The sequence below is a fragment of the Parus major genome, chromosome 5 (genome assembly GCF_001522545.3).
Source record: "Parus major isolate Abel chromosome 5, Parus_major1.1, whole genome shotgun sequence".
In the NCBI taxonomy this organism is placed as follows: domain Eukaryota; kingdom Metazoa; phylum Chordata; class Aves; order Passeriformes; family Paridae; genus Parus; species Parus major.
In genome coordinates, this window is record NC_031774.1 from 17,612,342 (window position 1) to 17,627,815 (window position 15,474).

General features: G+C 48.8%; 2 protein-coding genes and 1 non-coding gene across 6 annotated transcripts in view; 2 read left to right on the plus strand and 1 right to left on the minus strand.

Annotated features, from left to right (window-relative positions):
* LOC107205557 (USP6 N-terminal-like protein) overlaps positions 1-8,529 on the minus strand; it is a 75,978-nt gene extending 67,449 nt beyond the window's left edge. For 3 of the 4 annotated variants that reach the window (XM_015630036.2, XM_015630037.2, XM_033515032.1), the window contains exon 1: positions 8,446-8,529. The gene's annotated coding sequence lies outside the window, so the exon portion shown is untranslated. Of the gene's footprint in view, positions 1-8,355 lie in introns of all 4 variants that reach the window. The other variant, XM_015630038.2, reaches the window with a different exon arrangement.
* Positions 8,530-8,622: 93 nt separating this feature from the next.
* TRNAA-AGC lies at positions 8,623-8,695 on the plus strand. The gene has a single exon. It is a non-coding gene; the product is annotated as a tRNA-Ala (tRNA).
* Positions 8,696-13,916: 5,221 nt separating this feature from the next.
* The window catches only part of RNH1 (ribonuclease/angiogenin inhibitor 1), a 13,470-nt gene continuing 11,912 nt past the window's right edge, over positions 13,917-15,474 (plus strand). Inside the window, exon 1 of the mRNA XM_015632237.1 lies at positions 13,917-14,180. The gene's annotated coding sequence lies outside the window, so the exon portion shown is untranslated. The remainder of the gene's footprint in view (positions 14,181-15,474) is intronic.

The following is a 15,474-nucleotide window of genomic DNA, read 5'->3' on the forward strand; positions in this document are numbered from 1 at the left end:
CCCCCTCCACCCCCACCCTGCTTCTCCTCTGGCACAGGTGTTGGATGCAGGACTTGCAGCAGATACAGCTGCAGCTCAGGGTACCCATCAAAGGGGCTGCCAGCACAAGCCTTCACACACCTGCCAGTCACCTCACCTCTGAAACTAGCAAGAGGCACAGTTCACACCTAAAACGTACACACCACAAAGCTGCGCCGAGTGGAGGGAGCCGATACATCAGCTTGCCCAGAGGTCCCATCCAAGCATCCCAGCAGCAGTCTGACAGAGCTCCCCACCACCAGCTCCTTACAGAGGGGAAGGAGGCAGAGCTAATCCTGCCTTGTTTTTCTGAGTTACACAACATTAGTCACACAGGATTCTGCCCCAGAGCCCCCAGGCAAGCCTTGCCTTCGATGGTTGCTGTATGCTCCCACTGAAACCACCAACTCTCGACACGAACAGACAAGCACAGTTCAAAAACTCACATTCAAGCCTCCTTTACACACCTTTCACAGAAACACCCAAAGCTGCCCCTCCACTTAATGCAGCTCTTTTTCCCCCCCGCGACCAGGAAAAGCATCAAGTTACTCAAATTGAGTTTCCATGACATTAAAATCAATTAACCAGCTACCCATCTCCAACTGACCTGTTCCCAGTTTTTCTGATAACTGCTACCATGCAGACCACATGCACAGCCCCAAAATATCCCAAAGCATCCTTAAGCAAATAATGGACTTTATTATAAAGCTCAAGCTTTCACCTCTGCAGAAATGCATCTTAGTTTTAAAAAAAAATAAATAAATAAACCACAACAGATCAATCCAAGTCAATTTCTACCGAGAAGAGCTTCAGAAGTCAGCTGCAGCTTGGTGTAACCACAGAGCTCATCTGAGGCAGGACACAAGAGCCATCAAGTTACATATCCAACATTCATGCTGGGGACCTTACAGTTGCCTGTGTGCCACCTCCCAGCAGCAGGGACTTGGGGCAGAGCATGGCTCCTCAGCTTGCAAGGAAACACAGCTCACTGCACTCACCAAGACACCAGTGACCACTGCTAACAGATGGAAGCAATGCCCACACCTGTTTCCAAGTACAGATGAGCTGCCAAAGCAATCAAGCGAGCCAAGCCCTTCAGCTGCAGCTCCACACAGGTCTCCTGGCCCATGGCACAGCTCTGCTCTCCCCACCAGCTTTGCACAGTTTTGCAAGCAGATGCCTGCAGCGGAAGCAGCCTCCGGTGCACAGCCTCTTTGCTCATTTTAATGCAATTTCTTGAACTCAAACAAGAACAGCTAAATTCATTCTCTCTGAGCTCTGGCACGATACTCACTAACCCAATCTTTTCATTTCAGTCTGCCACTTCCAGCAGTCAGAGAATATGGAGTAGAAACACTCATTGAGTCACAAACTAAAGACCAGGGATGCATTTCCCAGGGTCAAACACCTCTGCTGCCCAGCCTCTCTGGGAATGGACCTCCCTGTGCATTCCAGCTGTCCCCATGCCAGATCCAACACCCTGCTGAAGGTGATGTGCAGTCTCCCAAGCAGTGATCTGCTTGGATATGCCACAGGATGAGGTCAGTGGAAATCCAGCTGGCATACATGCCTAAGGCAGGAAAGCAGTAAGGGAAGAGATCCTTGTAAAATCCAGACAAAAATCTTGAAAAACTGTTTCCTTGGACATACAGGAGACTGACAACAGCCTACTACCAAAGAGGGGCAGAGGTAGCTCCTGCCCCTTCTCCTTCCTATTTCCTCCAGTCTGCTGAAGGGAAAAGCTCTGCCTGCCATGGAGTCTCTGCCTGCCATCAGACTGGCATATAAGAGGGCAAGACGACAGTGATTTCCATCCAGACCTTCAGATGTTAAAAGCATGGCAAGGGCAATGCTGCAGGAAAGAAAACTTCCTGAGTTTTCACAAGTCTGCAGAGTGCCACAATAGCTGAAGGGATTTATAGACTAAGCCTGAAAGCGCGCGCGCACACACCCGTGCTGAGCTGAGTCTGCCCCTTGTATTGACACGTGTGGTGCAATTTTTTCCACAGAAACTGGATTACAGCACCCTGCTTTTAGGAGGTGATTAATCACATTTTAAACAGATCAACTGGAAACAAGTTCAGCCCCTTCAGTGGTTAAGATCTTGTGAATCTTATTGGTTTTCTCAGCTGTATGTTACATATGCCCCCTTCTCACCCCAAGTTCCACCTGCTGCATCTCATGGCATCTTTCTCTCACAGCATGGGAGACCCTGAGCAAACTCCAGCCTTCACCACACAGAGGTATCAAAGCACAGCCATCAGGTCACCCTTGCTAAGCCTGCTGTGGGATTTACACCATAAATTCAAGGCAGGCAGAAGGACAATGTATCAGGCTCTGCTCAGCCTCCAGACATTTAGAGCATCTCTGGAGGTCAAGTGATGATCCTACCAGCCCTTTATCCAAGGGAGCCAAGTGGTGGGTGTCTGCCCACCACAGCTACCATCAGCCTGGTCAGCTCTGCAGGGAACCTGATGGGAATGCAGCAGTGCTTCAAAAATACGTTGGTAAAGAAAAAATCCAGTGTCAGACCACCTAGATGTGGCAGCACCAAGGTGGCTCAACTGTGCACCTAGGCCGCAAAAGCCATCAAACAAATCAATGCCTTGCAGGTCAGATACATGTTTCCCAGTGAAACTTATACAGCAAGTCAAGGAACAAAGCAAATAGTGAGACTTCTAACTAATTTCAATAACTTTATCTGGATAGCATCTTAAGCAGCAGCAACAGCACAGGTAACACTTTTGACCCACTTTGTTACCATCACAGGAACCAACACATTACAACCTTCCTTATAAATTCCCCCCAGTAATATACCAACACTTTCATGATCACTTTTGACTCATGGAACTGAAGGGGGAGGCAAGAGAGATCATGTAAGAACAAGGCACCACAGTTTTCAAGAAACTGAATTTCTAAATATACAGGTCATTCTCTTACCTGGTCCTTCATCTACTACTCAGTATCAGTGCAACCTTGCTCCACTCAAGCCCAAATCAGACACACAAAAATTTTAACTTAGGGTGAGAAAACCACACTAACAAGATAAAACTTCTGTAGTCAGCTATGATGCTAACAGGAGATTTTTTTTTAAAAAAAAGCAACTGCAGTAGCTCTGGCTGATACTGTATTCCCCCAACATCCTGCCACTGCAGCAGTGAGTGGCAGATGTGGCTTGCACACGCATGACCGTCCCTGATTAATGTACAAAATTGAAGGCAAGGGGAGGCAGGAGATTTTAAAACTCAAGACAATCTGCTTTTGACCCTGATTTCTGGTGAGTGAATTGGCCCACAGCATGTGCACAAAGAAGGCAAGCATTTCTGCACAGCTGCTGCGAAGAGAAGTAAGAGATGCAGGAGCAGGCTGAAGACAGGCTAGCTGTCCCATCTGCTGCTAGGTCACCAGCAAAGCATGCACCTCACTTTGCTCAATGAGCCACTGTCCCTCAACACCTCTTACAGCAGGAGGCACCAGCAAGCTACTGAATACACCAACAAGCATTTTGAGCAAGCTGGCTTTATTTCTGCTGTCAGGAAACCAGCAGGGATCCAGGTCCTAACTAAGGAGATCAGATGTGTACTGATGGGCACTCAGGCAAAGCTGGAGTGCTGGGGACACACAAGGGGCTAAGCATCCCCAGCACCTGCTTCTTCTACATTGAACTTTTCCCCCCCTTGGACTGATGACGAGGAAAATCCTTCACTGAGCTCCAAAAGATGAGGCAAATTATTTGTTTGCTTGAACTCCAGGCTACCACAGCACTGGGGCTCACAGGCACTGTGAGCTCCCACCCTGCCAGACACAACTGCTCTGCTGCTGCCTGCATGGGAAGCTCCTCTGCAGAAAGCTGAATGGTGCTGGCTCCTGTGTTTGATTTCCAGGATCCAAGCCACAAGGAGAGTTAAAAATATTCCAATTAACCATTCATTTGCAACATAAGACTTAATGATGGTGCTGCAACGGCATTACACAACTGCAAACAAGGAAGATGTGATCTGCAAATCAAATTAAGGGAAGTGAGAAATCAGAAAAAAAATATTTCAAAAAGAGATCAAACTAAAAAAAACCAGCTAGCCAGGACCGTTAGCTCTGAATTCAAGCATGGATCGCATCGCCAAAAATGTAGAGAAGCTTGTGCTACTTCCAATTGTGGTGGCTGGCTCTGGGGTGCTTGCAAGCTTTCTGGTGTGACACACACGGGGTATATAATTTCTGTTCTGCATTGATTATACACAGAGAGCTCATTCTGGCTGTAGCCCATGCAAGCTGTCTCCTGGATCAGCTGGCTGCTCAGCATGGTGTCATCCTGCACGTCAGGAGTTAAGCAGGAAACTTTTATTCCCTGTAAAACCCATTGCAGAGACAGCTAAGCTCTGGAGCTAAGGATTTCCTCACATGAAGATTTAGCAGCAGATTTTTTTATCACTGCCCAGTCTTTGCAGTGACTTGTAGACTTTAAACATCGTTTGTAGGTAATAGTGGAGTACATTACTCACAGCAGTGCACCCGGGAGAACCAGCAAATCCTCTCTGTTTGAGCCCGAGCGTCAGCTTTACCGTGGAATTACATTTATCTCTCTGGCACTAGGCTCTCATTAATGGAATTACCAGGCAGGCTGCTTCAGACTTAACACTTGAAAGAGGCGGGCTGGGATGGCTGTGCTCCAGCCCCAGCCCGCAAAGCCGGCACTGTTTCTCCATCCTCCAGCAAACTGCCACCCGAACGAGCCCGACCCCGTGACGAGAACCAGGGAAACAAAAGGAACAACCCCGAACTGTCCAGGGCAATCAATATCTTTCTAGGAACATCCAGGCTTCTTGCCAGCTCTCCTCCAACCCCGATTTAGCTCTTCTGCAGTGCAGAGGGGGATGGCACGCGCAGGAGCAGCCCGGCGGGACGCGGAGCCGGCAAGCGTGGCTGGCGCTCGAGCAGACACTTAGTGGGGACAATCTACACCCGTCCCTCTGCAAATACCTTAAGCTGAGGGTATCAAAGCAAACCCACAGCTACGGAGAGCACCCACCCACCAACCTTGAAAATCGGTGCAAGCACTCCGGTCTGAGTACTTGCTTCAGAAATACCCACTGCTACTTCAAACGGGGAGGTGCGTGGTAGCAAACCAGCCGAGACTGCTACCCTCAGCACATGAGAGTATCTTCCACATTCTAGAAATCTCCCTTCCACCACACAGCAGCTCTTGCAGTGCCATGCTGAGCAATCTGCAGCATGGCACGAACCAGCCCCTTAAAGAGCCCCTGCACTACCCAGTAAAATGGAGAACTGGGATGTCCCAGGCTGCAGAAAGCCGAAGGGGATGCAGCAAGTAACCCTTCCATAAAGCTGCACTGATAGCTCTGCAACTTCAGCATCTGTGGGGACTGCTCTTTACACAGAGCAGCTGTAAGCTTCTTCAGGTGGTATATTCCCAGTCACCTGCAAGGCAACTTCTATAATCCCAGCATGGATAAGCACAAGGAGAAAACAGAAATGCACCAAAACCTGAACAATACTTGCCCAGCATTGTCCAGGAGCACAGCTCTGACAGAGCAAGTGGAAGACAGAAAGGAGAAAGCAAGCACAAAGTTTATTTGCAGAGCATAGACATGTCCTTCCAACAGCTTGAGGTGTGGGAGCTGAACTACTCTCCCCTATAATTAAAATGAAGGAGAGGAAAGCACAGGAATTACTCCACCATGACTGTGAAGGACTGACAAGCTTTGAGTTTCAAAGTCCACCTTAACACATATTCTTTTGTGAGATTTTAATTCTCAAGAAAAGGAAAAAAGAGGTTTTGCTGTGGGAAAAGCTGCTGTACAACTCTGTTATTAAACCAAACAAGGCACAAAAGAGGGAGGGCTGTGGCTGGGGTTGACAAAGCAAAGCTGAAGACCGGACTCTCTCTTCCCCCTGCCCCTGCATTTGCTCTGCCAGGAGCTCCCAGCAACACGATTCAGAGGCAGACTGCCCCGTGACAGGAAAAACACATGTAACACCCAGGTGGTGAAACCTCACATCTGAGAGCATCTATGCAAAACACAGCCTGAAACATATTTTCCAGCTCCACAGAGTCAGCTTGATACTTAGCAAAGCCAAGCTGGTGAAACGCTGTCCTGTGCACTGAAGGTGAGATTCCTCAGCAAGAGAGACTCTCAAGCATCCCCTTGCTTTCTCCGTATCAGAAAAAAAAAAAATAAGATGAGAAGCCTGGGGTAAGATTGTGGGGTTCTGCAGCTCAGGGTGATGTAAAAGAGACAGGAGAACATGAGAAAAAAAAAAATTACACTAGTGCAATGCTTTTCAGTGTCGCACCCAGGGGAAGAGAGAGCTACAAAAATACTTTATTTTCCAAAAAACCAATAAGGGTAAGGAGCCATCAAAATTATGAGTCAAGTTCCGAGATAAGAAATCATGCTGCTGGATGGGTGCGGCTGCCTGCTTGTTTGGTCGCTGTTGGGTTTTTTCTTAAAGATAAACATGTCTTTCAGAACATGTTTGTTGGCCAATCTTCTCTCTGGCAAAAAAAAAAAAACAAAAAAAAAGCAACAAAAAAACACACAGAAAAGCTCACAACCATGAAAATGATAAATGAAAGACGGGAGTTTCTGAAGAGCTCTGAGGTCATGCTTCACAGGCCCTTTAAAGTAAGATGCAACACGTCAAAAAGAACAAAAGAGGAGTAAATTTAAAATTTCAAATATTTCAACAAAATATCATTCAGAGAACCTATTAAGCAAACTCTGCAAAAAGCAGACCCAATTCACAGAGCCTGAAATCTGTCAATTTAAATAAATAAATAAATAAATAATGTTTTGCACCTATTTCATTTGCAAAGCTGTTGATATATAGGAGTATTTAATCAGAAATTCATAGTCTGGAGGAGGATAGCTCAGCAAATGTGTCCAAAAAAAGTAACTTGTATATTGGAGGCAGAAGTAAGGCAAATCCCTCAGGAAGGGTGTAAAATTGAACAGAGAATGGTTTTGAATCCAACAGAACAATGGCTTGAACACAGCCAAGGTAGAAGTAGAAACGCACTGCAGGAAAGCAAAGTGTAAAGCACCCAGGAACACAATGGAGCAAAAGCCACAGCAAGTCCCATCACTCTCACCAAATTCTCTGCTGGCTCATGGAATTGCAGTGACTTGGTGACCAGGATCACTGCCTGCAGCCTGGCCAGCTCAGCCCAGGACTCTGCGGCTCTCCACATAGCTAGGTGTTAAGCAGCCACCACCGAGGTTATACAACAAGGTTATTTTGTAATCTTCTTGGTTCTGCAAGTATCTTGCACTGGCCATCAACGTTTTTTGGGGTTTGCCTTTTCTGACTCAAGAATATCAGAGGGGAAGAAAAGTGACTGAGCACAAGGCAAGATATTTACCAGAATGACAGGTTTTTAACTGAGTTCTGGATATTGCTACTGCTGAACACAGCTTTAATTAAATGCCACCAGTAGCTTTGTCTTCCTCAGCATAGCACTCTCAGAGAAATGACCCAATGCCCTCATCGGCTTTGCTATGCACCCCTTCATTGAGGGCATCCCCTTTTCCTGTACCCAAAACGGGCACCAAAATTCCATCTGGTCAATGCAGCTCCCCAGAAGGCTCCAGCACATGCCCCCATCTGCCACTTCGACAGGCACCTGAAGTTCCCTGTTCCAGAGCCAGCATCTCCTTCCTTGTCCAGCAGGGAAACTGTTGCCTTTACTCCAGCTGAAGCACAAGAGCAAATGGAACCATTTGTGGAAGGAAAAGACCTCACGATTCACCACGATGCCAGATTTCACTTCTGTGGGTGTTGTTTTCAAAGGAGAAAGGCAAGGCGGGGAGAACCAACTACCCGCAGCAGGTTTGCTCATCCAGGCACTTGGGCATGCCAGCTGCCCCAGCCATACGCAGGGATCCAGCCCGGATGTCCCACATGGATGGCAGTAAGTCCTGGGGGCTCCCCGGGCTGCCCAGCCAGGCCGAGCGTCACCCCGAGCCCCCGCGGGGCGCAGGGGTGCTGCGGGCTCCGTGCCCCGAGGGCCGGCAGGGGCTGCCGGCTCGGCGAAGCCTCCCCGAACAGTAACCGGGGTCACCCGGGCGGCTCCTGCGCCCTTCATCAGCTCGGGGGGGGCTCGATATTTTGTGGGGGGCTTTTTTGTTTGGTTGTTTCGTTCTATTTTGACCTCAAAGCGGCCCCACCGCGTCTCAGAGGACCAGCCCAGGCCCCTGGCAGAGCCTGTGCCGGGAGCTGCAGCCCCCTGCTCTGACCTCCACACGCACCGCCGCCCCACACACACACACAGCCGTACGCATCCTGCCCCCCAAACACACAGCCCTTCGCAGCACCCACCATTCCCGTTCCCACTGCCATCTCGTTCCCATTCCCGCTCCTTTCCCGTTCCAGTTGCCATTCCCGCCCCGTTCCCGCTCCCGGTCTCACCGCGGGGCGCATCCTCCTCTCCCGGCGCGCGCCCTGCCCGGCCCGCCGCCGAGCCCCGGCCGTCGCGCTCCCGCGCAGGCGCACTGGCAGCCCCGAGCGGGACGTGTAACGGCCGGCGGCGCCCGGGGTATCGCGAGAAGTGAATATGTATGTCCTGGTTCACGTTTGTGACCGGGCGGGGAATTAGCTCAAATGGTAGAGCGCTCGCTTAGCATGCGAGAGGTAGCGGGATCGATGCCCGCATTCTCCAGCTGCTTTTTCCTGCCCTCTATTGCCAGGCTGCCGCCGGCTTCCATTGCAAACCAGAGCATTACTGCTTTTGCCCTTTTAAATTCCTTATATTCTATTTGCTTACTCCACATTCTTCAAGACCACAGAATATGCCGGGTTGGAAGGGACCGACACGGATCACCGAGTCCAACTCTGGGCCCTGCACAGGACACCACAAGTCACACCACGTTCCTGAGTGCATCGTCCAAACGCTTCAATGCTCTCAGGCTTGGTGCTGTGACCACTTCACTGGGGAGCCTGTTCCAGTGGTCGTCCACCCTCTGGGTGAAGAACTTTCTTCTAATATCCAACATAAACCACCTCTGACACAGCTTCAGGCCATTCCCTGGGGTCCTGTCACTGTTCCAGAGAGATGAGATCCGTGCCTGCCCCTCCTCTTCCCCTCACGAGAAGATGTAGCTGCAATGAGGTCTCTCCTCAGTCTCTTCTCCAGGCTCAGCAGAGTGAGTGACCTCAGCTGCTCCCAGTAGGGCTGCACAGATACTTTTGCCTGTCCCATGCTTAAGGCAGGCAGAGCACTGTCTATGCATTCCTGGCACTGCAAGATGGTCTTTTGTTTCCTTATTGAACACTGGACAGCACAACAGTGAGCAGCACCCACTGCATCCCATTCTTCCCACATCGCTCTGGCCCCAGCCCTCCCTTTCTCACCCCACCCAAAAGCAGGAAAGTTTTTAGAGATCCCTTCACCTGGAGGCCTCTAGTAGAGCCAAAACACTTGTTCACCTTGTGTAAAGTTGAGAAGGAATCAAAACACCTCAAGGAGTCATTGATGTAGGTGCCATTTATTAAAAAAAAAAAGGTCAGGACTTTGCTCCCTGAATTTATCCAGGTGCAAAGTTCAAGCAAGTGCTTCACACTCTGCTCCTTTTCTACTGCAACAAGCCGCAAGGAATAACCAAAAGCTTTTAAAAAAAGAGAAGCAGTTTTAAAAAACTGATAGTGTATCACGGAAAAAAACCAACCCCACAGGATTACACTCTGCTGGTATTTCTATCCCTGCCATAAACTAAACTGGGAATCAATGGAGGAAAACAATTCTGAGCGCATTCCTCAGTTACATGGACAAGGAAATTACCTTTCTGGCAAATTTCAATGACAAAGAATAAAATTCAGCTTTCAAGCTGCTCACAGGCCCCAGTCCATACCTAAAGACTGCAAAATATCCCACCCCCATACCTTTGCAGCAAATTAATTCTGATAGTCTAAGGAAGAACTAGATTAAAGAGAGGATGCATTGGGATTTTTATGGCACAAGACTTATGGGGAGCAGCTGAGGAAACTGGAGTTGTTTAGCCTGGAGAAAAGGAAGCTCAGGAGAGACCCCATCACTGTCTACAACTACCTGAAAGGAGTTTTAGTGAGGTGAGGGGGTCTCTTCTCACAGGTGATGAGTTACAGCATGAGTGGAAATGGCCTCAAGTTGTGTCATGGGAGGTTTAGATAGGACATTAGGAAAAAAAATTATTCTCTGAAAGGATGATCAGGCACTGGAACAGGCTGCCTGGGTAAGTGTTGGAATCACCGTCCCTGGAAGCGTTCAGAAGGCATGTGGATGTGGCACTCTGGGCTGTGGTTTAGTGATGAACACAGTGATGCTGGGTTAACAGATGGACATGATAATTTTGAAATCTTTTCCAACATTTGTGACTCCAGGATAGAAAGTGTTTTTTATGGGCACAAATACCCATGAATTCTCATGGGTACTCTCATGGAGACTAGAGAGAGATGCCTCTACTGGCAGAAGACATCTACTATCCCTTTCTGCAAAAAAGGCAATGGTAACATGCAAAATGAAGTCCGAAAAACTGATGAGTGTATGGTTGTTGGGGTTCTTTTAGCTTCAGGATTTCAGTTTAAAGCTGATTTAAACTCACACTTCTGAGTCCTGTACAAACTCATTAAATAACCAGCTGTCCCTACAGTGGCCTTCAGAGATTCAGCAAATTATTCAAACCTTCCTGTGTGGCAGGATTTAACAGGAAAGTGAAACCCATTGAAGTCTCCTATTTCATCAGCTGCTACACATAACATGAAGAGACTGTGTTGTGAAATACACCTCTGTTTCTGGTCTGGGCTTCTCATTTTCCCCTCCAGCTGTGGCCCTATCTCAACCCTCAACCCCTGCAATGTCTTCGTGACCAAGGGCAACTTCGGGAAAACCAGAGGACCTTAAGTCTGGTCAAACTGATGCTGCATCGCCCTCTGCAGACGGGCAGGCAAACACTGCCACAGGCTGAGGCAGAAGATGAAGAAAAGCAAGGATGTGAGAAAAATTCCTGTCAGTACTTTTTCTGCAGGTGTGTTGGTTGACGAACATATCTGGAAATCTCCATTTTCCTGGGGCTCTACTTTCACTGGACCCACTGTGAAAGACTGTATCCACAGGGATAAAATATTACACGTACACTCACAGCACTATTTCATTATAATGCTCTCCACTCCCCCCAAGAACAAAACCATTGCAAAATAGAAACAACAGCTTTTCTTTTACAAGAACAAGGCGACCACATCAGAACAGCAAGAATTTCCTCTCTAATGGTTTTCTTGTGGGAATCTATAATGAGCTGCCACAGTATGGAACATCCATATGTGTATGTGAGCATGCATGCAAATCAGGGTGAGTAATTGCCTGTATTTGCTGAAAAACCCAAACCTCTCTCAGCCACCTCGCTAATAGCTTGCTACCAGCACCTGTTTATTGACCTCCTTTTATTTATTGTTTTAGCTCCTGAGGCATCAGTTAAGCCACAGTGACAGGTTCTCCACTCTAGCTCCGCAGTTTTTTTTCTCCTCAGATACTTTGCTCCCCAGTGCTTAATCAGCCCACTAACTCTTCAGGAATGATCCAGGTTTTGCATTTCCTCACCCTACAAAGCCTTACTTCAAGTTTGCACACAAACTCAAGGAACAAATGGCTTCCAGCAATGGATCAAATAGGATATAAACAAATCACTCACTACAACAAATGGAGCTGGGCACATGCTTACAACTCGCTGTTTTGATCTCCACAGCTGAATTTATGGAATGAATTTTCTGGTCGGGCTCACATAGTCAAGTTAGAAAAAGATCTGTCACTACTCTTAGAAGTTTATTGTCTTTAATTACCATTAAGTATATGCACAGAGGCATCATGAGAGCAGAGAGGACAGAACAGGAAACTGCTAGAAGGGGAAAAGGCAGATTTTTTGAGTTTACTAATGGCCTTAATTTAAGTATTCTTTTGTAAGTTTGCTCTAGGGTTACGTGCATAAATTTAGTTTTTAAAATAAAGTCATCTTAAATGCAGAGACACATCTCAACTTCCTCAGATCCCAAGACACAAGACCTGCACTTCATATGTTCATGCCAGCTGTGCCCAAAAGCAGCAGGGGCAAGATGGGCATCACCATGCCCTCTTTCCCTGCTACAAAGACCAAAAGAGGGAGAGGATCTAAAAAAAGAGGAGATAAATTTGAATGAACTCAGAAAGGGTAATGGGGAACTGTGATAAAGAAGGGAACACAGGGCAGATGTCACTGCCAGACTCCTTAAGGAATCTTGAGGAGTCAAGGAATCAGCCTGAGTCTGTACAAATAACCAAATGGACATGCCTTCCATGTAGGAGTCTTCCACTGTTTCCGTGGCAAGACATACACAGGTATTTCTCAATGGTGTTTGCTGTTGGCTTTCTCAGTCCCATTTTGTGTCATTTCCTCTGGACTTGCATGTATCTCGATGAGCAGGGTGGCCTGGTCCTGCTTGCTGGGGAAAGGGCAATAGATTTTTCCAGAGATGCCTTTTGTTGTCCCCACAGTGAGGGCAGCTGAAGAGTTGTCAGGGAGATAGAAGCACATAACCTTTTGGCATAGTTATTTGGCCTGTAAATCTAATATTTCACCAACACAGATCAGAGGTTATTGGGTGCTTTGCCCAGGGCAGGAGGTCTACAGAAGATCCACGTGACATAAACCTCTCTGAAACTTCTAACAATCACTAGACTTTGTCCTTTAGAAACTCCTGATAAGTGCAGTGTAGTGGGAACCAAGAGTGGAGAGATGCCATCAGTGGCTGGATAGGAAATGACACTTTTGCTGTTGGGCTGAATGACAGGCGTCTCACTTCAAATTGCCTGGTTGACTGATGGATCTCCTGCCAGCATAAACTTTATTCCTAACATTAGTGGTCTTCCTCAAAGTATCATGCCAAGCAAGAGGGGCAGAGACATCCTTCACCAGCCACATCATCCCCTCCATTTACCCACCAGGGAACATCCTAACAAGCAAAGCAGGGAGCTTGGGCCATCCCCAAGCTCTTGCCTGTGCTTCAGCAGGTTTCAGATCAGACCCAGAAGCACAAGAACCGTTCCAGCAAACTCATTGTGTGGATGACCCTGTTTTCCTGAGAGGGAATGAGAAAGAGGTGAATTCTCTGGCTTTCAGCTCTCGTCTGGGCACTGAGGAAGGTGGATTTTAGCTCACTGAGCTCTCCCAAAGATTGGTTCCCATCTCCTCCAGGAGAAGGATAAGAAAAGCAGCTGGAGGGAAAGCCTCTAGTGTTTCTCCTGTGGCTCAACAAAGGCTCTGTTTCCCAGGCCATCATTCCACCCTCATCTGTCAGCATCTGCAGGCACAGGAGGGAAAAACAGATCTGTCCTTCTGCTCCTGGATCATTTGCAAACTATTGAAACATTAATTCATCTTCACACCATTGAGAAGAGTAAGGAAGCAGGTTACTTCAACCCACAACTATTGTGCAATGCAGCTCTAGTGATGGCAGGGTTTTCCTTGAGGAGAAGAGCCAGTAGGAATCTGGGAGGAGGTGTAGAACTGAAGTCCATGCTTGCTGCTGAGGAGCAGCTTTAGGGAGACACCACCAGGGGTATGCCCAATGGACCCTTCCAGGCAGTGTGAGCATTCAGCTTGTGCAGAAGCAGGGGGCTGCCTGTGCCTTAGCTCCTGCTGGGAGATGGGATGCAGAACCCCCAGGTGAGGTGACAGGAAGGCAGTAATGTGCTCAGCATTGCTCCTAGGCCTGGCAGGACAGCCTTACCTGGAGAATGGAGAAACTATGCAAACTCCATCATCTCTATCCACACTTTAACACCGTGGTGGCCTAATTTTCGGAGGGATCCTTCAGTGGCCCCCACTCCATTGCTCTGGGAAAAACCATGCCAAGTGGCCACACACATAATTCGGTGGGAGAAGTTAAAGCTGCCTTTGTCATCATCAGGGGCTTTTTACAACATTTGCTTCGTCACAAGCCAGACACAATCGTGTACACAGTGCTTGCTCTGCAAGGCCCTGAAGAGCTGCCACGGGAGGAAAAAAGCCGTCAGAGCCCCAAAGTGTTTCCCTCCCTCTAGCAGGCACCATGTGTACGACAGCAGAGGTTGCGTGGTAACGGCAGCAGGAAGGCGCCAGCTCTGCCCCCCCTCGCTCCCGCACAGCACCGACAACAGCAAGGTACGTACCAGCGGCAAAAGCAGGCTCTAGAACTCCCGAAACTTTCCCTCCTGCTTTCCGGGGAGGACCACGGAACCATTTTAAAGCCGTGCTTTGTAAGGGAACAGCTGGTTGTGCTTAGTTGAACTGTTGAGCCAGGGTTATGGGAAGACGGTGTTCGTAGGAAGAAAAAACCGGGGGAGATGCTGAGATTTCGGGGGTGGAGGGAGGAAAGCAAATCGGGGTGTTGCCTAGTGCCTCTCGGCACTTCAAAACCTTTCTTTGTTCTGTCTTGTGAAAATCTGAATGAGGTTTTACCGGGGCTAAAACTACCGGGAAACAATAGGGAGGGAAACAGGGAGTAGCCGGCAAGCGGAGGAGGAAGCGAGCCAAGGGATGACGAATCCCTTCCAGCCCTGACCAAGCGCTGCCACCCTCGCCCCGCCTCGGGACGGATGTGCGGGACAGCCACTGGTCGCTGGGGTCGGGTGGGGGCAGTGGCACGGAGACAGCCCGGGAGGGCAGCGGGCCTGGCAGCAGCACAAGCCCGAGGCGCCCATCCTCCACTGCTCTACAGCTTAGTTCGAAGAGCTCAGAGAGGCCTTTGTGCCAGCGAGGTGCCGCTCTCTCCTCAACGTGTTGCGCTAATGAGGGACTCAGATAGTCGTGGATAGGAGCGGTGACAGGGATGGGGAGCAGGGACATCCCAGCCCCTCCAAGCTGGCCCCCGTGCACAGCTGTCTGGAAGCTGGAAGTCAGGGAGACCACTGAGGATATTTTTGTTGTTTCCGTTTCGAACAATTCCTAGTTCCGAGCTCCCTGGGGAAGTCCTGTCTCCCCTGGCCGAGACCTTGCCATGGTGCCTCTGCCCTGGGTGACCTGCATGCATTCCCATCTTGCTCCAGATCCTCTGCACACAGCAGAGGTTGCCCTCCAGCCAGCTGGGACACTACCTCACTTTATGTTTGATACTCCCACCCTTTGTGCATCCTCTCGTTATAGGGATTTCTCCTAATCCTGTCTTGTCTCCTGTATGTCCCAGTGCTCCTGCTCAGGGGGGAAGAGCAGCAGGGAGATCAGGGTGGATGAAAAACAAAAGGGGAGGGGGGGAGGAACAGGAGGTAGGAATAAAAGGAAAGGGAGGAAAGGAGGATGAAAATGAAGTTGGTGAGTAGATGAGAAAGAGGGAAGACAGAGTAAGAGGAGAGATAGCAGAAGGAACAAAAGAGAACGGTGAAAGAAGGGAGAAGGAGGAAAAGGACAGAAAAGAGGGAAGAGAGGGAGGGAAGAGAGGGAGGGAAGAGAGGGAGGGAAG